The following is a 21,389-nucleotide window of genomic DNA, read 5'->3' as shown; positions in this document are numbered from 1 at the left end:
AGCCTGCCCATTTGCGCTAACTCTCTGTCCCGGATGGCACAGTGGTTAACGCTTGTCAGAAGATGCCGAGTTCGAATCCCTGTCCGGCACACACTTTTACTCGTCGCTACTGATTCTGCGTGATGTCCCGATGCAGGCAACATTAGTAACCCCTTCCCTTTCCTTTCTCTACCTTCAATTTACATGAAGTAAACTAAAAACTTAGCAGCAGTACATTCATAGCGTACAATGAAAATAGAAAGTAGTTGATCTGCTGCCTAGATCTACATTATATGCCTCTATCTACTTGTAACCATTGAAAGCAGACGAATTAACACGATTATTAAGAGTTTCTAAACAATTTTTACGCTTTGGCACTGACTATTCATAATGCCCAAACAGTGGTATGATCCCCGATTGGAACATAACATTTGAGCAGAGTTTCAAAAAATTGGAATCAAGAGGAGAACACTGGCGATTTTTGTAGTTTTCAACCAGTTACTAAGTTTTGTTTATTTGCCTGTTTAACTTAATATTTTAATTCTTTGTATCTTGAAACTGAGTCAAAATTTTTCGACTTTTGTTCGATTTCTACGTTCATTACAGGGAAAAACTGAAAATCGGGTATTTCAGAAACCGGTTATTTTGAGCGGTTTTGACAGTCAGGTTAAACTGGCGTGAGGTAAAAGCTATATAATCGAAAATCGTTTGTCTCAGCGATAACAGTCATCCTTAGGTTGTAGTGTTTTGTACCCGATAGAACACGAGTGTGACCAGATGTGACGTCATATCCGTCGCAGCGAAGCCCACAAGAAAGACAGGCCGCGGCGCGTACGTCACGAAGGTAGACCGGAGCTCGCTCGCTCAACTCAGCAGACAAAATGCGTATCAACACCTGTTAACTCGTAATTAGGTGTGTACGTACAAACGAGAATTCCATATTCTACTGGAATCCGGTGTTATGGAGTCTTACTGTTATTAGTCCTACAATGATCGAAGTCCATAGACCTACTGATAATCTGTTATGTCTGTACTGAGTACAATAAAATTAAAAGCATTCCAAAATGATTATCAGTTGTATAAGGCGCTACTACTCGTATGAAATGAGGACTGTTAGGCACAAGAGACTAAATGCTATAAACACGCCATTACACCATTTATATCGAATACTGATCTTAAATTAAATTTTGTTGTAGTACTGTTAATCAGTGAGACTTCATAATAGCAGATTCCAGTAGAAGATGCAATGCTCATTCGTACGTACACACCCAGCTGCGAGTTAACAGGTTTAGAAACGCATTTTGTCGCACAGCTGAGCGAGCGAGCGAGTTCGGACCTACCCTCGTGACTTGAGGGCCGCGGCCTGTCTTTCTCGTGGGCCTCGCATCGCAGAGCCAGCATCCAGGATATCGAGTTACAACAGTTGTGGGTCATGAAATTTTAAACATTTTTATTATCTGAGATCCAGCAACCGTGCGTTAACTTAATTACAGGATGTAGATACATCCTATAATTGAGGTGTGCGTCAGCTTGTCTCAGGAAAGAATTCAGCGGCTTCATGACACCGTGACGACTCAACTGCTTCACGACACCCTGCCCAACAAAATGTGTGCACCCTTCCAGGCCAGATAGGGTGCAGCGTCATACCGATAAGTGGGCTGATACTGCAAAGTTCTTTGTACGTTTGACACGAGTTTGTAATCAATATAATAAAATCACATGTCCTCTCAACTTGTGAAGTTTCATTTCATGTCGTTCTCATTTGGGCGCTTCAGGTTTTCTTGTCAACGCCCGAAGTGACGTAAAATAAGACGACCTCATAAAGTAGTTGCAGGAAAGCACATGCGAGGTTGAGATTCATTTTCAGAATCCTGAGGGAACGTAACTCATCCACAAAAAAGGCGGCCCGCATAACACTCGTTTCAACACACGCTGTTTCCTTCGACTGTTCTGTGATTTGCTCGTGCGCCAGTTGTGAATACCAACTCGACTGCCACACATACCCGCCGTAGTGTCGACGTCAAGGGTAATCCCCAATATGCTGACAGCAAATTGTAGAAGGCTATAAAGGCTGAGTGATAGACAATATTCTATGCGGATCGTAAAACGGTTTTACTGCCTCTGTCATGTGCATTCCACTGAAATCGCTTGCCAAGAGAGATGCGGGCGCATTCTAAAACAAGCAATCATTCTCTCCTCGCTCCATTCGGGCTTGGGTATCGCTAAGGAACGATGACTTGCGGTGGATAGCAGAATTCCCCCACGCACTGCAGGATGGGTTCACCAACAGCTATGTAGGTCCGGGGAGCTACGCTGATTTCCCAAACCAAAGATTTCCTGTAGTTCTCGCGGCTCCTGTGCGAGGTTAGTGTGACTGCACGTAACGACACTTCTGATCCAGACATTCGAACGTGTTCCATCGATATTGCGACGTGCTCCACCGCCAACACCGCGACGTAACAACGTCAGTGATGCATGGTGACTGCCACTCAGTAGGACTGTGTGTGTGTGTGTGTGTGTGTTTTGAAAGTTCTTGGCAGATGAAACCTGTCTGCCGGGTCATCCATTTCAAACTTGATTACTGTGATGAAACCTTGGTCCTTTACTTCCATTATGTTATACAACTTCACAGTAGGCCATCGATTATTAAAGGAAAGTCGATCACGACCAACAGCAGCAGACTTTTGACCCCAACCTAAATTGATATTGCGTAAATTCTATTTTTTTATTCGTAACACATGTTAATAACAACAGCACTACATTACTGATTGCTTGCCCATTCCATACACACCATACAGCCCTTCTGAAAGTGTATTTCAAAATTCCTATAGGAAGTCCGTATTTCGCATGTTAAAACCGGCTAAATTCGTCAACCCCTATTTTGCTACCCTGAATAACGACTAAAGATCATAATGCATAATAGGTTTCAAAGGGGTTTTGTTCGTTTGCTAAATTCGAAATTGTGTGAATCATCAAATCACTGATCTGTTGTGTGACTGTATCCTGAAAATCTTTTAAAACTTGTTTTTGCTCTTGTTTTATGTTGTTAATGTCTTGTGTGACTATGGTAAGGTTTTGCGACAAACCGTCCAATTTTGTATTTATGTCTGCACTCAAACTGTTGTTATTGGTGTTAGAATTTTTTATTTCTGTGCTCAAGCTATCGAGTTTTTGAAGTATAGCGGCAAGTGCGCTGTTTTGGTTGCTATCTAATGTACTTTGGTTGTTGACAACTATACTCTGCAAATCAACAGTTGAATTTCGTGTAATGGGTGACGGTAAAGTGTCGTCAAAAATCATGTTATCTGCGCTTTCTATGTTTTCCTGTGCGCACAGAATGTTGCTCGCGGAGATACGTGATGTAGTTTCATCTATTGGCATCAACGTATCATCAAAGTTAGAACTCTGTGAAAGTTCACTAGCACTTGTTACTTCGGTTATGTTCATCTGTGAACTACTTAATACTTCTGAGTGTGGAAGACATGGCCATTTTTTGTGCCATTTTGCTTGAATATTAAAATTAAAATTTTGAAAACCAGAAAATTGAAATATATTATTTTTGTGAATTTAAACATAAGATTTTCGTGTCGTCAAGCGTTAAATGGCTACTTTTATGACGCACGAAATGTTGTGACACAAAAACTTCAAACTTTTCACTCGCTACTCATTACGTAAAATTTCTGAAAAATTCACTACAATGCATTTAGGAAAGGAAATTAAGGAAAGGTACTTCTAATTATTCGCAGGAGACGCTACCAAGCAAGTGGTTGCGTAGCGGTCTACCTTTGCTGCGATGAAACAAACAGCGTATTTTCAAAATCTACCGCATTTTCCGGTTTCTCTTTGCTTCCGTTTTGAATTGGTTTTCCACACAAGAATTTTTGGTTCTGGTTATTTTGCTCCCATCTATGATGCAATAGTAAAATTCAGTTACAAGACCATTTTCAAAAGTAACGTTCATTCAACTGATGCTAGAGAACAAAAGATCAAAGTGCGTCAGGTGAATTAATATTCATAAAATACTGATCATAGTGTAATTGTGTCTAACTTCGGAAATATTGCAGACTCGCAAAATATACGACCAGTCATCCTTGAAGATGAGATATTTTACACGTTTCGTAAGAATTACATTTATTTTATTTGCTAAAATGGCAGACCGACTTAGGGAAGAAACAGATGAGTCAAATATTGTTACCGCATTAATAAACATTACTATTAATTGATATACAAAAGAAACAGTCTTATCTAAAAATTAATGTAAATTAAAATAGCGTTAGCCATCAGGCAGCTTATTTATACTGTGAAGTACATATTTATACCACGTCTTTGTGACCTCACATCCCTTAAACTAGTGGGGAAAGACGTGTTTATATATATGAACTTTTATGAGACGCCACAGGCAGTTCAGTGAGAGTTATAATGTTAAGGAAGGTCGCTGTGAACTATAATACTTGCATTCTGTCATTGGCTTTCAAAGTTAGGTTGCCACAATTGCCAAAACGTGGCCGATATGCCTGTTGGTACTGCGATTGTGTATGTAAACAGTGTTTACGTAACAAATGTAATTGCATGTAGTCACGTTTTGACTTACTGGTTGCTACGAGGACCACAGTGCCAGCGCAAGAGAACCCTGGGACCTAACTTCTGGAATGGACTGCAAACAGTTTAATTCATCACTGTTTGTTGATGTAACCCATCAGAATGGATTTGTGACGCAATAGTATGGGAGCTCAGAATTTATTTGTTTACTGTGCTCGAGTGAAGAATAAGCCACAATCACCAAATTACACTGAAGCGCCAAAGAAACTGGTATAGGGATGCGTATTCAAATACAGAGATATGTAAACAGGCAGAATACGGCGCTGCGGTCGGCAACGCCTATATAAGACAAGTGTCTGGCGCAGTTGTTAGATCGGTTACTGCTGCTACAGTGGCAGGTTATCAAGATTTAAGTTTGAACGTGGTGTTACAGTTGGCGCACGGGACACAGCTTCTCCGAGGTAGCGATGAAGTGGGCATTTTCCCGTACGACCATTTCACGGGTGTACCGTGATTTTTCGCGAATCAGGTAAAACATCAGATCTCCGACATTGCTGCGGCCAGAAAAAGAGCCTGCAAGAACGGGACCACGACGACTGAAGAGAATCGTTCAACGTGACAGAAGTGCAATCCTTCCGGAAACTGCTGCAGATTTCAATGCTGGGCCGCCAACAAGTTTCAGCGTGCGAACAATTCAACGAAACATCATCGATATGGGCTTTGGGACGTGAAGGCCCGCTCGTGTACTCTTGATGACTGCACGACACATAGCGTTACGGCTCGCGTGGATCCGTCAGCACCGACATCCAACTGTTGATGACTTGAGACATGCTGCCTGGTCGGACAAGTCTCGTTTCAAATTGTATCGAGCAGATGAACTTGTACGGGTATGGAGACAACCTCACGAATCCATGGACCCTGCATGTCAGCACGGAACTGTTCAAGCTGGTGAAGGCTCTGTAATGGTGTGGGGAGGGTGCAGTTTGAGTGATGTGGGACCCCTGATACGTCTAGATACAACACTGACAGGTGACACGTACGTAAGCATGCATCCATTCATGTACATTGTGCATTCCGACGGAGTTGGGCAATTCCAGCAGGACAATGCGACACCCCACACGTCCAAAATTGCCACAGAGTGTCTCCAAGAACACTCTTTTGAGTATAACACTTCCGCTGGCCAACAAACTCCCAAGACATGAACATTATTGCCTTGCAACGTGCTGTTCAGAAGAGATCTCCACCCCATCGCACTCTTGCGGATTTAAGGACAGCCCTGCAGGATTCATGGTGTCAATTGCCTCCAGCACTACTTCAGACATTAGTCGACTCCTTACCACGTCGTGTTGCGGCATCCCTGCGTGCTATGCCACGTCGTGTTGCGGCTTTCCTGTGTTTTCGCCGGGGTCCTACATGGTATTAGGTAGGTGTAACAGTTTGTTTGGCTCTTCGGTGTACAATCGTGGTTTAAGTTGTGTCCAATCAATAGACCCCTTCTTTCTATCAAGTTGTGCCACACATTTCATTTCTCCCCAGTTAGATTCAGAACCTCTTCATTAAATATCCGAACTACCCACCTAATCTTCAGCATTCGTCTTAACACCACATTTCAAAATCTTCTATTCTCTTCCTGTATGGACTACTTGTGGTCCATGTTTCATTTCCGTACAAGGCTACAGAAACTCTTTTATTCCCGTTGCCAGTCTGAATTTTATATTCTCTCTGCTTCAGCCGTTGTAAGTTATTTTGCTGGCAAAATAGCAAAACTTATCTGCTACTTTATTTGTCTCGTTTCCTAACTGAAATCCTTCAGCATCGCCTGATTTCACTGGACTAAATTCCATTACCTTGACTTCACTTTTGTTGATGTACAAGCAGTTTTTCAGACGTTATCAGTTCCGTTACACCACTCTTCCAAGTTCTTTGCAGTCTTTGACAGAATTGCGGTGTCGATGAGTAACCTTAAAGTTTAAATTCTTATCCTGAACTTTAATTCACTTTCCAAATTACTCTTTCCGTTCCCTTGATGTTTGATCAGTGTACAGATTGAATTACATCGGGGATAGGCTACAACCCTCTCTCAATGCCTTCTCAAACACTGCTTCCTTCCCTGTCCCTCGACTGTTATAACTGGCGTCTGGTTTCTGTACTCGTTCGCAACAATATTTCGGTCCCTGTATTTTACCGCTGCTACCTTCCGAATTTCAAAGAGTGTTGTTCTGTCTACACCGTCAAAAGCTTTCTCTAAATCTATAAAAACTATAAACGTACGCTTCCCTTTTCTCAACCTATCTTCTAAATTAAGACCTAGTTTCAGAATTGCTTTTACGGCACCCAAACTGGTTTCCCCGAGATCAGCTTCTACCTGACTTTCCATTTTTCCGCAAATAATTCGTCAGTACTTTGCAACCATGATTCATTACTTTGATGGTTCGGTAATATTTCTGAGGAACTACTGTCTGCCGTAGGGACCTTCTTTGGACTTAGGTCTTTCTGCGGTCTATCAAATTTTTTTCGCAACATCGTCTCTCCCATTTCAAATTCATTTACTTCCTCTTCCATTCCTGTGAGGCCGTGTTGAAAAGAAATGTCACCGAATTTATGTGAAAACTCTTACAGATCTTTAAATAAAACAAACTTTGTTAACATTCTACGTTTTTATTCTTCATGTGTACATATTTATTTTTCGGCATGGTCACCCTGGCGTCGAATACATTTCTCCCAACAAGAGACTACCTTATTGATACCGTTACTTTACAATGTTTGACTTTGCTGACACAGCCACAACCTCACCTCTGCTTGCACCGCTTCACCACTATGAAAGTGAAGTCTTCGAAGGTGTTCTTTAAATTTTGGAAACAGATGAAAACCGAATAAGACCAAGTCAGGTCTGTATGTAGGTTGATCGGTGACACTCAACCCAAGGCGTAGGATTGTTACAGATGTAGCGCTCGTACGTAGACCGGCATTGTCATGCTGAAGGACAAGGTGCTCCATGTGTGGTCGAACTCTTCTGCGGTTGGAAACTCGATTACAGAAAGCTGTTTTCACGTTCCGATATAGTTACGTTGACACCGTTGTGTTACACGCTGCAATTTTGAGCCATCTAGCGGCAGAGGGTTGCAAGTTGGGGCAGCGAAGCGGGAAGTCGTCACAAAGCGAAAAAAGTGGTCCAACTAAAACATTCATATTTCTTTACGTACTACACGAATATGTAATAAAAAATGGGGGTTCCTATTTAAAAGAACGCAGTTGATATCCATTTGACCTATGGCAGCGCCATCTAGCGGGCCAACCACAGCGCCATCTGGTTTCCCCCTTCAAGCTAGACAAGTTTCGTTCTTTGTAGTTTTTTCGTTTGACGCTTATTTCGTGAGATATTTGGCCCGGTCACGATCAATGGACCACCCTGTATATTCAGCTACAGAACATTCCAGTACAATGATTCTTGCCATTTGTGGATACTTCTAGAGTGTACTCGAACCGAATACAGAAATTAAAATTTCACATTTCAAGTGAGTTTTGAAATCACGACCCTGCATGCAACACACCCCCCCCCCCCCCACCCCCCCACCCCCCCCCCACCCCACCGCCGCCGCCGCCGCTGTCCCAATTTTGAACGGCGCTCCTCGCGCGCCCACTACTGAGCGTTTCTCCATCACGCCGCCACCTTGGCCGTCACGCCGCATTTGTGTAGTACTGTCTTTTTTCTTCTTCTTCTTCTGCAGCCCTGGAGCTCGTCCTTGTTAGCACGTCTGCTGTGGCGTTAATTGCGGCCATTGCGGGGAGCAGCTCGGCTCTAGCACGCTCGCCGCCCAGACAAGGGACACTGGCCGGGAACAGACAAGACAGGCAGACAGAGAGAGACGGGCGGCGGGCGGAAACAGCTCTCGCCAATTAGGCGACCCCAGCCAGGCTCACACCGTAACTCGGCCACTTGCCGGCGCCGGCGCCGTGCATTACAATACCGACCGGGTCTCGCTGTACTGCCTGCCACTCCGGTCCGGTGCTCGTTTGCTCTCTAATGGCCTCTCAAACTGCAACATGGTGAGAGCGTCGCGTTACGAAAGGTCGAATCGGCATGCTCCGACATGCTCAGCATTTCTGGGCAACCTCCAAAGCAAGGAAGAATAACGCCATCCACATTCGGCACATAAGGAAAGACTACGCAACGGGTTTCTCGTTCAGAAATCGCATTTGAATGTTATTTTTGAGGAAATTATGATATGCACCTTTTAAGAAAGCCAAACTGCCACCAGCTCATGTTACAACTGTACAGCGGCAGGTTCGTGACCTATCGGGACTGTAGTTTATCGTCCTGCGACATTTCTGTCGGTGTTGATCGGGATCTTACGCCTCTTATGCGAATATGGGATCTATGGGTTCAGGAGGGACACTCAACACATTGCTCTTAACGGAACAAAATGGACAGATGTAGGGAAGTACCACAAGGAAGTATCATAGGATCGTTACTATGTGATCTGGTAGAAATGGTCGGCAGCTCTTCAAGACTGCTCGCATATGATGTGGTTGTCTATACGAGGGTAACAAGGCCAGAGACCCATGGATTTGCAGAATGACCTGCAGAGGATTGAGGAATGGTGCAGGCACTGGCAGCTGACCCTGAAAGAAAATAAATGTAGCAGATTGTGCACACATGGAAAAAAAAAACCACTACTGTACAACTTCAGTGTTGACGAGAATTTTCTGAAAACAGTTCAAAACTTCAAATGTGTGTGAAATCTTATGGGACTTAACTGCCAAGGTCATCAGTCCCTAAGCCCGAGGGAGGACTCGAACCTCCGCCGGGATCAGCCGCACAGTCCATGACTGCAGCGCCCTAGACGCTCGGCTAATCCCGTGCGGCCTGGAAACAGTACCTGCAGCAAAATATCTATGAGTAACTATCCAGAGCGATTTTAAGTGGAATGACCACATAAAGCAAATACGAGGGTTGCACAGGAATTAATGCACCGCATTTTTTTTTCTCCCACGAAAACAATGCTACGAATGCTCAACGTTACGAATGTATTATCTGAAGTTTCCTCAGTGAACGCGCCAAGTTTCCGTCACTTCCGACAGATAGCGTAGCTCCAGGACAGTTTCAAAATGGCGTCTGTAGGTGATGTAAGTTACAAGCAACGTGTCGCCATTTAATTTCTCACTGCAGAGAAAGAAACTGTGGGGAATGTTCACAAACGCGTGTGCAAAGTGTATGGAGCATCTTCTGTCGACAGAAGTACAGTTAATCGCTGGGCACGGAGGGTGAGGTCATCAGAAGGCGGTTCGGCGGAGGTCCACGATTTGCACCGGTCGGGGAGACCATCCACGGCTGTCACACCTGACACACTTGACCTAGCCCCCTCGGACTTCCACTTCTTTCGGCCATTAAAGGATGCCTTTCGTGGAAGACATTTTGAGACAATGAGGAGGTGATTCACACAATGAAGCACTGGCTCTGCTACCAGGACAATAACTGGTACCGACAGGGCATACATAGAACGGGATGCAGATTACGTGGAGAAATAGGGTGTGTATATAAAACACCATTCTTTCGTGTGTGTAATTCTGGTTCATGGTTCAAATGGCTCTGAGCACTATGGGACTTAACTCCTGTGGTCATCAGTCCCCTAGAACTTAGAACTACTTAAACCTAATTAACCTAAAGACATCACACACATCCATGCCCGAGGCAGGATTCGAACCTGCGACCGTAGCGGTCGCGCGGTTCCAGACTGTAGCGCCTAGAACCGCTCGGCCACTCCGGCCGGCGTGTAATTCTCATTATGTCCAATAAAGAATTGTTGAAGAAAAAATGCGATGCGGTTGTCTGTAAGAGGGTAGCAACGGCGGAACACACATCGATTTACAGAATGACATGTGGAGCATTGATGAATGGTGCAGGCTCTGGCAGTTGACCTTGAAAGTAAATAAATGTAACATATAATTGCGTAGGCTTCCGCGGCCATAGTCAGTCAACATAAAAGTTTTCTCGGTTTGGTACCGCGTCATAATGTAAAGACTACTGCTGCTATAGAAAAGCCAACGTTTCGGCCATGATTGCAGCGGCCTTCTTCTGGGTCTAATAATGCGGTACCAAACCCAGAAAACTTTTATGTTGACTAAATGTAACATATTATGCATACGTAGGAGAAGAAATGCACTACTGTACAACTTCACTATTGATGAGAAACTGCTGGAAACAGTACCTGCAGCAAAATATCTAGAGCGACTTTTAAGTGGAATGACCACATAAAGCAAATATTAGCAAAAGGCAGATCCCAGACTCAGTATCTTAAGCAAATGTAACTCATTCGCGAAGGAAGTGGCTAACAAGGCGCTTGTTCGACCGATTCTTATGTATTATTTATCAGTGTGGGATCCTTACCAGGTAGGACTGATAGAAAAGCTTGAGAAGATCCAAAGAAGAGCGACGCATTTCGTCACGGGGTCGAGAGAGCGTTACGGATATGCTCAACAAACTCTATTGGTAGACGCCAGAACAGAGGCATTGTGCATCACGAGGATGCTTTCCATTGTAATTTCGAGAGAGCATTTTCCGGGAAGAGTTGGAGAGCGTATTACTTCCTCCTGCATACTCCTAACGAAAAAACACTACGAGAATTGGAGCTAATACTGAGGCTTATCGTCATTCTTACCACGCGCCTTTTGCGAATGGAACACAGAAGGGGGCGTCAGTTAGTGATACCAGAGGTACCCTTTGCCACACGCCGTCAAGTGACTTGCTGAGCATGATGTACGTGGAGACGCAGGATGTCAGCTATACCACATGACGAGCGCCCAAGAGGACAGTCATGTTCCCTCGGGCTCACAGGATCGTACGGACACGTCATGTAAATCGAGTCAAGCAGTGTACTTGTTTGCAGCAAGACATGTATTCAAACGGACAGCGCGGCGACGTCTGAAGTACCACAGACGTTGGATATGGCATGAAGGTGCATGGAAGGAGGAATACGGATGTAGTGGCGCAGCAGAGTACCTAGATTGGTTCAAATGGCTCTGAGCACTATGGGACTCAAATGCTGTGGTCATAAGTCCCCTAGAACTTAGAACTACTTAAACCTAACCAACCTAAGGACATCACACACATCCATGCCCGAGGCAGGATTCGAACCTGCGACCGTAGCGGTCGTGCGGTTCCAGACTGTAGCGCCTTTAACCGCTCGGCCACTCCGGCCGGCGCAGAGTACCTAGATTGGTTAGTAGTGGGTGGGAACAGGGTGCTGGGACTGGGTTTTGGGATTAGTGTATCGGATCCGAAGAGAAGAAGGTGTGTGAAGCAGATGAGTTGGTACACTGAAGAAGGTAAGTGGATGCAGAAGGCGAGGAGGAGCGCATGTCTTTCCAATATTTCAATGGACAGATACAGGCTCCCACAAGGAGTCCACTGTCTTATGCCGTTTTAGCATCCGTCATACCAGGCTCACCCATTGTTTTCTCTTGTGTAAAAAGCCACCCCCACAATGTGGTCGTGGGGCCAGACTGATAGTATCCCATATATTCAAGCAATGTCCCCTTCTTTTGGCCCTTCGCACCAAGTATAGCCTTCCAGATTCCTTGTCTTTAATATTAGCGTACGATTCGTGGATGGTTGAACTTGTCCTTAATTTCATACGTGAAAGTGGTTTTTATTTTCAGTTATAAGGGTTTGCTTTACTCCTGGAGCAGGGGAAGGTTGTTTGTGGTTGGGGCCCCTCTCCGTGTTTTCTGGGACTGGGACCCATAACCATTCCCCCGTGCAAAGACAGCTCTTTTATCCCTAAGTTTTTCCAGTTTTTAGATTTGGCCTACTGTTTTATGCCTTCTACTCTGTGTATTTTTAGCTTCCTCGCTTTATAGTTTGACCCCTCTGACTGGATCCGCCCACTTTTAGCGGACACTCTATCTTACGCAAGTAACTTTTGATGAACTCGTCGTTTCGTCCCGTAACCCCGTCAATCAGTCATGTGCCTATGAAGGAAATTTCTTTTCAACTGGTATAAAAATATATTTTCAAACAAAATTAATTACATCCAGGCAATGTTGGCATAGGTTACGATGGGGTGGATCAGGCATTTATAGGTGAGGATAATGGTAAGGATGTAGACCCCAGATGCGGCCTCTTAGTAGTTTTAGTTGGTTTCGGGCTTTGTGTTGGATGGTAAGGAAATGTGAGTTCCATGTTAGTTTTCTGTCGAGGGTTAGTCCTAAATACTTAACTGTTTAGTCAGAAGGATGGGTTGGTTGAAGACGCAGAGATAGAAATCTGGACGATGGAAACACAAGCGGTGCGACCAAAGGTGGTGGCTTGGCTTTTCTGTGGATTTACTTGAAGTTTCCATATATTACACCACTCGACTGGGACATTCAGGTGATGTTTGTAAATTCCTTTGCCAACGCACTGCCCTTTTATACCTTGTGTACGCGCTACTATCGCCATCTGTACGTGTGCATACCGATATCCCATGACTTTTGTCACCTCAGTGTAAGATGGCTCTTCAGATTGTCTTCTAAACCATGTATATAAATTAGAAACAGGAGAGGGCCTATACCACTTCCTTTTTAAACGCCAGACAACACTTCTGTTTCACTCCACGATTTTCCGCGAGTTACCAAGAAATGTGACCCTTCTGAAAATCAAGAGTCCAGTCGCACAACTGCGACGATACTTCATAGGTACCCAATGAGATCAGAAGCCCCTTGTGAGGGACGGTATCAAAGGCCCTGTCGAAATCTAGAAATATGGAACCAATTTGAGATCTCCTGTCGATGGTAATGATTCAAAGACAGCTTACAACGAGACTCAGCAGCTGAGATTCCACGTCCAGCGTCTGTATCCCTTCGTGAATGGCCGGCTGAAATCGTCCATGAGTCGGAAGAAAGCAAGGACAATAGCGCGGTATCAAACGCAGGCGTCGATTCATTGGTAGGATACAGGCAAACCGGTTTGTCTACAACGGAGGCTGCTCACAAAACACCTGTACGGGATATACAACAATGTTGCACAATCCGTTTAATGAACACGTACCACAGGACATGGAACGCCTGCAGCCAGTGGTTACAGGTGCGTTACACTCGAGTGAGATGGTTGCAGACACGGTGCTTAATCTTAACTGGTACACATACAGAGAGCTTTACAACAAATTGACTAGGAGAAGGGAAAGAGTGATACGACACACTCTCAGGTATCAGGGAATAGTTGATTTGGCAACAGAAGAAGTAAAGGGGGTAAAAATTGTATGCTCGACTTCAGCAAACAGGTCCAAGTGGACGGCGGTTGCAGTTGTTATTAGCACAGGATGGGCCAGCCTGGACAGCTGGACTAAAACAGTCTTTGGACGAAGGCTGTAACAACAACTTAACATGAATTTTTCTGTTGTGACAAATATTTATGATGAAGAATACGCTCACGCAAATGAATGGTTCGGATTCTTTGATAAACTTCACGCCTCTACACATCGAAGGGAGGCAATGTGATTATAGGAGAATCATATATGGGTCTAGGCTTATATAATATATCTACATTTATACTCTGCAAACCATTGTGAATTGCACGGCAGAGGGTACTTCCCAGTGAACTACAAATTGTGGTTACGCCCTCTTCCATTTGAATATGTAGCGCGGGAAGAGTTTCTGCCTAAAACCGTCTGTGCGCGCCGTAAATACTCGAATATTGTCATCGCAGTCCCTAAGGGAACGATACGTAGGGGATTGTACATATCCCAGATTCCTCACCTGAAACTGGTTGCTGTAATTCTGCAAGTGCCCTTCACAGGGCGGGGGAGGGGGGGGGGGGGGGAGGCGGTTATCTTCAGGCGTCTGTTAGTTTATGTGTTTTAGCATCTGTGATCACTCTTGCTGCAGTCCTCTGTATACGTCCAACACCACCTGTTAACCCCCTTTGGTACGAGTCCCACGCAAACAAACGGTAGTCTAGGATGGGTCGCACGAGTGTTTCGCAAGGAATTTCCTTTGCAGACTGACTGCATTCTCCCCCTATCCTACAAAGAACTGAACTCTTCCGCCTGTTGTACCCACAACTGAGATGATGTTATCGCTCCATTCCATATTTCTGCAAACAGTTACGCTAAGGTATTTGGACGAACTGATGTTCCAGTCACAGAATTCTTCGATTCTGTCTTCTGTGAAGTGCCAAATTTTATGTTTCTAAACATTTAAAGCAACTTGCCAACTTTGCACCTGCTTGTTGACTTTCCAAATTTAATTGAATATTTGAGAGGCTTTTTCAGGCTCTACTTCACTGTAGACAAATGCATTGTATGCAAAGAAGTCGGAAGTTGCGATTAAACTTTTCTTTACAGTCATTAATATTGAACATGAACAGAAGAGTCCCAAAACACTTCCCCGGGGGGCGCCTGAAATTACATCAATTTCTGTCAATGACTACACATCTCAGATAAAATACTGCGACCTTGCTACCAAAAAATCAGTCCAGTCACAAATTTCGCTTGATACCCCATACCATCACACTTCTGATAGCAAGCGCAGATGTGGAACTGAGTCAAAACCTTTTTTTTGGAAATCGAGGAATACTGCATCTACCTGATGGCCTTGGTCCATAGCTTTCAGGATGCCATGTGGCAAAAACTGCGAGTTGAATTCCACGTGATCGAGGTTTTCGGAATCCAAGGAGGCTGGTATGGAGGAAGCCATTCTATTCGAGATATCACACTATGTTTTACCTCAAAATATATTCTAAGATTCAACAACAAATCGATGTCATTGATTGCATACACTTTCTTTTTATTTTAAAGTGGATTACACATTTCAATGGTTGTATCATCATCATCATCATCATCATATACAATAACACAATTACCGAAGAAGCACAGGAAGCAGTCACATCCATTAAATATCTGCGTAAATGCGTCTGGTGCGATTTAAACATAAAGCCAATCCCTAGAAAAGCAGATGTCACACTGAGATCCATTGGAGGAATCCTCAGGCAATGTTGTCCTCCCACAAATGATGTAGATTATAATACTCTAGTTTGACCGGTACGTTCATATTCATCGTCACTGTGGAACCCATTTTAGAAGGTATTGTTACAGGAAACAGAGAAGGTCCACATAAAGGCAAGGCGCTTCGTCCTACTGTGGAAGCATAGCAGAGATGATAGCCAAGCCAACGGCAGATGCTATAAGAGGCATTAATTATGTGATCTGCTCTTTAAATTCCGAGAGCGTATTTTCTTAGAAGTGTTGATATAATGCTTTGTCCTGCGTATAGCTCGTGAAAAGTTCATGAGGGCAAAATCAGAGAGCTTCGTTCTCTGCGCGCAGCATCTGCGACTGGAATAGGGAAGTGACAATTGGTCCACGAAGCCCTCTCCACCACGCACCAGAAGGCGACTAGATAGAAAAGAGGCACATGAAGAAGCAGTGCAGTGCAGTGCTGAGTGTTCCATGTTCAAAGATTTGGATGTCAGTACGTCCACGCATCATCATGCCTCCCCACACAATAACACTTCGGCCACCAAAACGATCATGTTCGACAATGTTCCGCGGTGCGTTCTGTGGTCTCACCTCTAGTCATATGAGGGTTCGTCCAGCATTCTAGAACAGGACCGTTTTGGTGGTCCAGCTGTTATGGTGGGCGGAAGCATGATGCATGGGTGCACTGACCTCCAAATCACTGAACACGGCATATTCACCGGTCAACATTATTCTGATGCTGTACTCCTTCCTTATCCATATGCGTCTTTTCAGAGGTGTATCCGGCCCTGACTTCGGTGTTATGGATGACAAGGCGCGACCGCACCGAACACAACAGGTGGACGAGATCTTCGAACGAGAGGATATTCGGCGAACTGACTCGCCTGCCCGCTCACCTGACTGAAATCCACAACGACATTTCACCAGTTGTCAACTGCGCTGGTGGAGGAACGGCACTTTCTACCACAAGAACTCGTTAACAACGTTGCAGCCAGCGTGGGAGTGCATTGCAGAACATGTATTGCCGTCTACGGTGACCACACACCATATTACGAACCATGTCGCTCCTTTTATGATGTTCAGTGGACCATCACAAATCGCGGTAACATCGGTTTAATTATTGTTTTGAATAAAAGTGTCATTTCTGCTCGTCTCGCTGTGTACTATCAGCTACCTTCAGAACGATACTGTAGTAGTTCTACGTACGGTCTAAGTTTGTTCGACCTATGTCACTTGAGTGTGATACATCAAGAGAAAGTTTCTGTCGTCCTTCAGTTTTTCACAACAGTGTAGTTACGGATTATGATGCGCATTGTTTGCGTTCGCAGGCAGTGAAGTGCAAATTTTGGGGCCGCAAAAAGACTTTTAAACAATTATCCGTTGTGTATTAGCGGAGATCTTGTGTGTTAGGCCCCTGTTCGATAGACTGTTCACTCACGAACGGGAGGCTGGGATAGTTAGTAAAGCCCAGTTCATTCAGAACCCGTTAAAAAGAATGCCACCACAACATGTGTAGTCTATTTTGAAGACAGCGATTTGACGAGGCGGTCGTGTGTCGTCTTGAAGAGTGTCGGTGACAGCGCTTGACGAAAACTTTAACTGTGCGGTGTTCGAGTGAATGGTCCGTTTCACGACTACATCTAACGAGTGTAAACAGACACACGGAGTTTTCGCTTTTCAGCTGTGAGTGAAATACGCGAGGGATTGCGGACGAAATTCCCCTGACTGCAAGCCGAGGAGTGGAGCTGTGGCAGACGCGGAACCAAGCCGCGAGTGCGTCACGGCATCCATCGACATGGCGGTGTGGGAAGTGCGTCGGTGAAGCGAGGCGCCAGAGACACAACGCTGTGCAGAGCGGAGCAGGGGAAGGCGAGCGGGCCCACCTGTTGCTGGCTGTGGCGTGTAGCGCAGCTGCGGGCGTGGCTGGCCTAGGAGCGCGCGTGGCTCATCTCAGCGCGGCGTGGCGTGTGACGCGACGCGGGGCGGAGCGCAGCGACGTAAGGTGTTTCCGGCAGCGCGGCGCGTGCAGTACTGGCCGCTGACACGGACGGTCGGGCGGGGTCGGGCGCGCTCGGCGCCGCTCGGCCGCCTCCGCCTGCGCTGCGCGGCGAGGCGTGCGCTATGGCACAGCGGCCGGCCGCAGAGGGCAGCAGCGGTCACGGCGCGGCGGACACGCCCCCGCGCGGCGTCGCGACGCGGCAACGCCGGCGCCGGGCGCCACCGCCAGCATCACACAGCCGCGTTCCTCGCCGGCGCCCCAACTGCAATAAAACAAAAGGCTGCTCCCGCAACGTGTCATAATTCTGCGACTCGTCCGAAAACGCCCGAGCCTACACGCCACTGCCAATTACAGGGACACGCCTGTACATTACTATACCCGTAAGGACGCCGGAACTGGCAACACAAGCATAAATTCTACAGCAGTGGTTCCAAACCCGGAGGTAATTACTCCCTGAGAAGTAAGATTAAATTTTATGAGGGATAAACAGAAGAGAGTTCGATTGTGTTTCCATCACAAAACACAAATGATTTTTAAAAGATTATTACTATTATTACTTTCAATCTGTATATTGAGCAAGCAGTAAAGGAAACAAAAAAAAAAAAAAAATCAGAGTAGTTATTAAAATCCATGGAGAAGAAATAAAAACTTTGAGGTTCGCCGGTGACATTGTAATTCTGTCAGAGACAGCAAAGGACTTGGAAGGGCAGTTGACCGGAATGCACAGTGTCTTGAAAGGAGGATATAAGATGAACATCAACAAAAGCAAAACGAGGATAATGGAATGTAGTCGAATTAAGTCGGGTGATGCTGAGGGAATTACATTAGGAAATGAGACACTTAAAGTAGTAAAGGAGTTTTGCTATTTGGGGAGCAAAATAACTGATGATGGTCGAAGTAGAGAGGATATAAAATGTAGACTGGCAATGGCAAGGAAAGCGTTTCTGAAGAAGAAAAATTTGTTAACATCGAGTATAGATTTAAATGTCAGGAAGTCGTTTCTGAAAGTATTTGTATGGAGTGTAGCCATGTAAGGAAGTGAAACGTGGACGATAAATAGTTTAGACACGAAGAGAATAGAAGCTTCCGAAATGTGGTGCTACAGAAGAATGCTGAAGATTAGATGGGTAGATCACATAACTAATGAGGAGGTATTGAATAGAATTGGGGAGAAGAGGAGTTTGTGGCACAACTTGACAAGAAGAAGGGACCGGTTGGTAGGACATGTTCTGAGGCATCAAGGCATCACAAATTTAGCATTGGAGGGCAGTGTGGAGGGTAAAAATCGTAGTGGGAGAACAAGAGATGAATACACTAAGCAGATTCAGAAGGATGCAGAGTGCAGTAAGTACTGGGAGATGAAGAAGATTGTACAGGATAGGGTAGCAAGGAGAGCTGCATCAACCAGTCTCAGGACTGAAGACCACAACAACAACAACTATTTCATAAGGCTGTAATATCAATTACATACACTGAAAGGTCTCTGTTGGATTCGTTTCATGTTAATTTCTTAAATCTGTTGTCATTTACGGCATAAATTCCTCTTCTAAATTTACTGTGGCGTTTCTGACTATCTGGGAGGAGACTGAGTAGCGGAACGTGTTACTTTTACACATAAACAAGTACGATCTGTCACGCTACTACACTTTAAAACACAGTTTATATGTAATTCATGTCACACAGTCCCATACGGAACCTACATCCGCATTCTTTTATGTACTGTATATGATAAGATACTGACATCCCCCTTCCCTTCTGTGTGAAAGAATGAATGAGCAAATGTATTTCTAGTTGCATGCTGGATGGTAGCAGACAAGTTTGTCTGCTAGAGAACAGTAGGACCAACGTCGGAACAGGTAGCTACGCCTTCTAAAAGCAAAGAGGTTTCTATCCTTAGTATGGTCCTGTCCGTCCCTTGTCATGTTGGAATAGGAAGCTGCCCCTCTCGCCACCTCCGTTTGTATTTGTGAGCCACCCTCAGGAAGGGACCAGGGCAGTCTGTCCGCGGCGAGCGTCTGAAGTGGAGCGGCTAAGCGCGTGTCTGCTAAGTCCGTAGGACAATGGATTTCTTAAGTTCAGCCTAACTGAGAATTTAATCACCTTTATTTCAGGTTTAGCTCTAAAATATCTAATGTTATCTTAAATTGCAACGCAGTGTAATTCGAGTGTGAAGTTCAGAATATATTCCGGTAGTTGCTTTGTCACTACTTTGTGAGTAAAGTGGAACCACGTGTTGATCAGTAACTCTAACTAGCATCGTCAGTCTTCAATGCGAATGTGCGTGAGATTATAACGTTTCGTCTTCACAATATTTTTCAATATAGCAACTTTTCTTTATGTTCAACCCACGTGGGGTGTACTTTGCGAGACCAGTACCACGTGCTTATACAATTGTTTGACCCATCAGGTTAATAGTAAGAAGATAGTAACCAGTTCGAGGTTTTTCTCTTGTAAATTGCTTTTCGATCTAATTTATTTTAACTATCAAAATTATTGTGGAGTTACACTCTTTGTGTAAACCAAGTTGACCACGTGAAGCATGTGGTGTAATCATCAAAGTAGCCCTCAGCTATTCTTTTCGGGAAGATTTCACAGAGAGTTAGTATGAATTTAGTATACCAGTGTGTGGTAATTACATGACGGACAAGTTTGTGCTACGAACGTAACTGCTTTGGGTGAAAATTGAATTGGTTGGTTGTGGTTAATTTCCTCTCGCATATGTTTCAACGTTCTTCGTGTGTTATTTTATGAATGCAGTGTTGTATGCAGTCTCCCAATCTTGGCTCCATATTTGATGTGTTCCGTAAGATTACAATCTCACATTTTCACAATCCTAAATAAGGCACCAGTTTAGTTATGAATCAAGTTTAAGATGCTGAAATTTCAATGATCAATGTTAAAATAAATTTCCAAATATAAACTGATTTATTTCTTTTTATTTAAATTCTCTTTTTATTTGTCACCGTTTGTCGTATGACTATTAAAAGATTATAATTAATGTTAGTCTGGTTGGGAATTTGGTAAGCTAGACTGGAAACAGTTGCGCAGTAATGCAAGGTTAACTTCCCCAGACAGCTCACAGCTTTTAACCCGCTTTTATTGAATATCAGCACCGCTTTCATAGCAAATTAAAGCAACAACGTTACAACACTGAGAAGAGGAAAATCATGAGATACCTCCTAATATCGTGTTGGATCTCCTTTTGTGCAAAGCAGCAACTCGGCGTACCGTAGACTCGATAAGTCGTTGGATGTCCCGTGCAGAAATATTCAGCCATGCTGCCTCTGTCGCCGTCGGTAACTGCCAAGTTGCTGCCCGCAATAATATTTTATGCACGAATTGACCTCTCGTTTATGTCCCATAAATGAGCGATGGGATTCATGTTGGGGATATGGGTAGCCTAATCATTCGTTTAAAATTTTCAAATGTTCAAATGTGTGTGAAATCTTATGGGACTTAACTGCCAAGGTCATCAGTCCCTAAGCTTACACACTACTTAACCTAAATTATCCTAAGGACAAACACACACCCATCCCCGAGGGAGGACTTGAACCTTCTCCGGGACCAGCCGCACAGTCCATGACTGCAGCGCCTCAGACCGCTCGGCTAATCCCGCGCGGTTAATCATTCGTTCGAATTGTCCAGAATTTCTGGCAAGGCACATTGTCATCCATAAAAATTCCATCGTTATTTGGGAACTTGACACCCATGAACGGCTACAAATGCTCTCTAAATAGCCTAACATAACCTGTTCCAGTCATTGATCGGTTCAGTCGGATCAGAGGAAGAAGTCCACAGCACGTAAACACAGCCGACACAACTATGGAGCCACCACTAGCTTGCTTAGCGCCTTGTTCACAACTTGGGTCCATGGCTCGTGAAAGTAATGTATGAACAATATCTTCCCCACATAGTCC

General features: G+C 44.6%; 1 protein-coding gene across 1 annotated transcript in view; it reads right to left on the bottom strand.

The window, feature by feature from the left end:
- LOC124605918 (protein N-terminal asparagine amidohydrolase) overlaps positions 1–17,497 on the bottom strand; it is a 245,951-nt gene extending 228,454 nt beyond the window's left edge. The window contains exon 1 of the mRNA XM_047137871.1: positions 17,357–17,497. The gene's annotated coding sequence lies outside the window, so the exon portion shown is untranslated. The remainder of the gene's footprint in view (positions 1–17,356) is intronic.
- Positions 17,498–21,389: the final 3,892 nt, after the last annotated feature.

This window comes from Schistocerca americana, chromosome 3, assembly GCF_021461395.2.
Source record: "Schistocerca americana isolate TAMUIC-IGC-003095 chromosome 3, iqSchAmer2.1, whole genome shotgun sequence".
Classification (NCBI taxonomy): Eukaryota; Metazoa; Arthropoda; class Insecta; order Orthoptera; family Acrididae; genus Schistocerca; species Schistocerca americana.
Note: the sequence above shows the minus strand (reverse complement) of the source record. Positions and strands in the feature narration are given on the sequence as shown.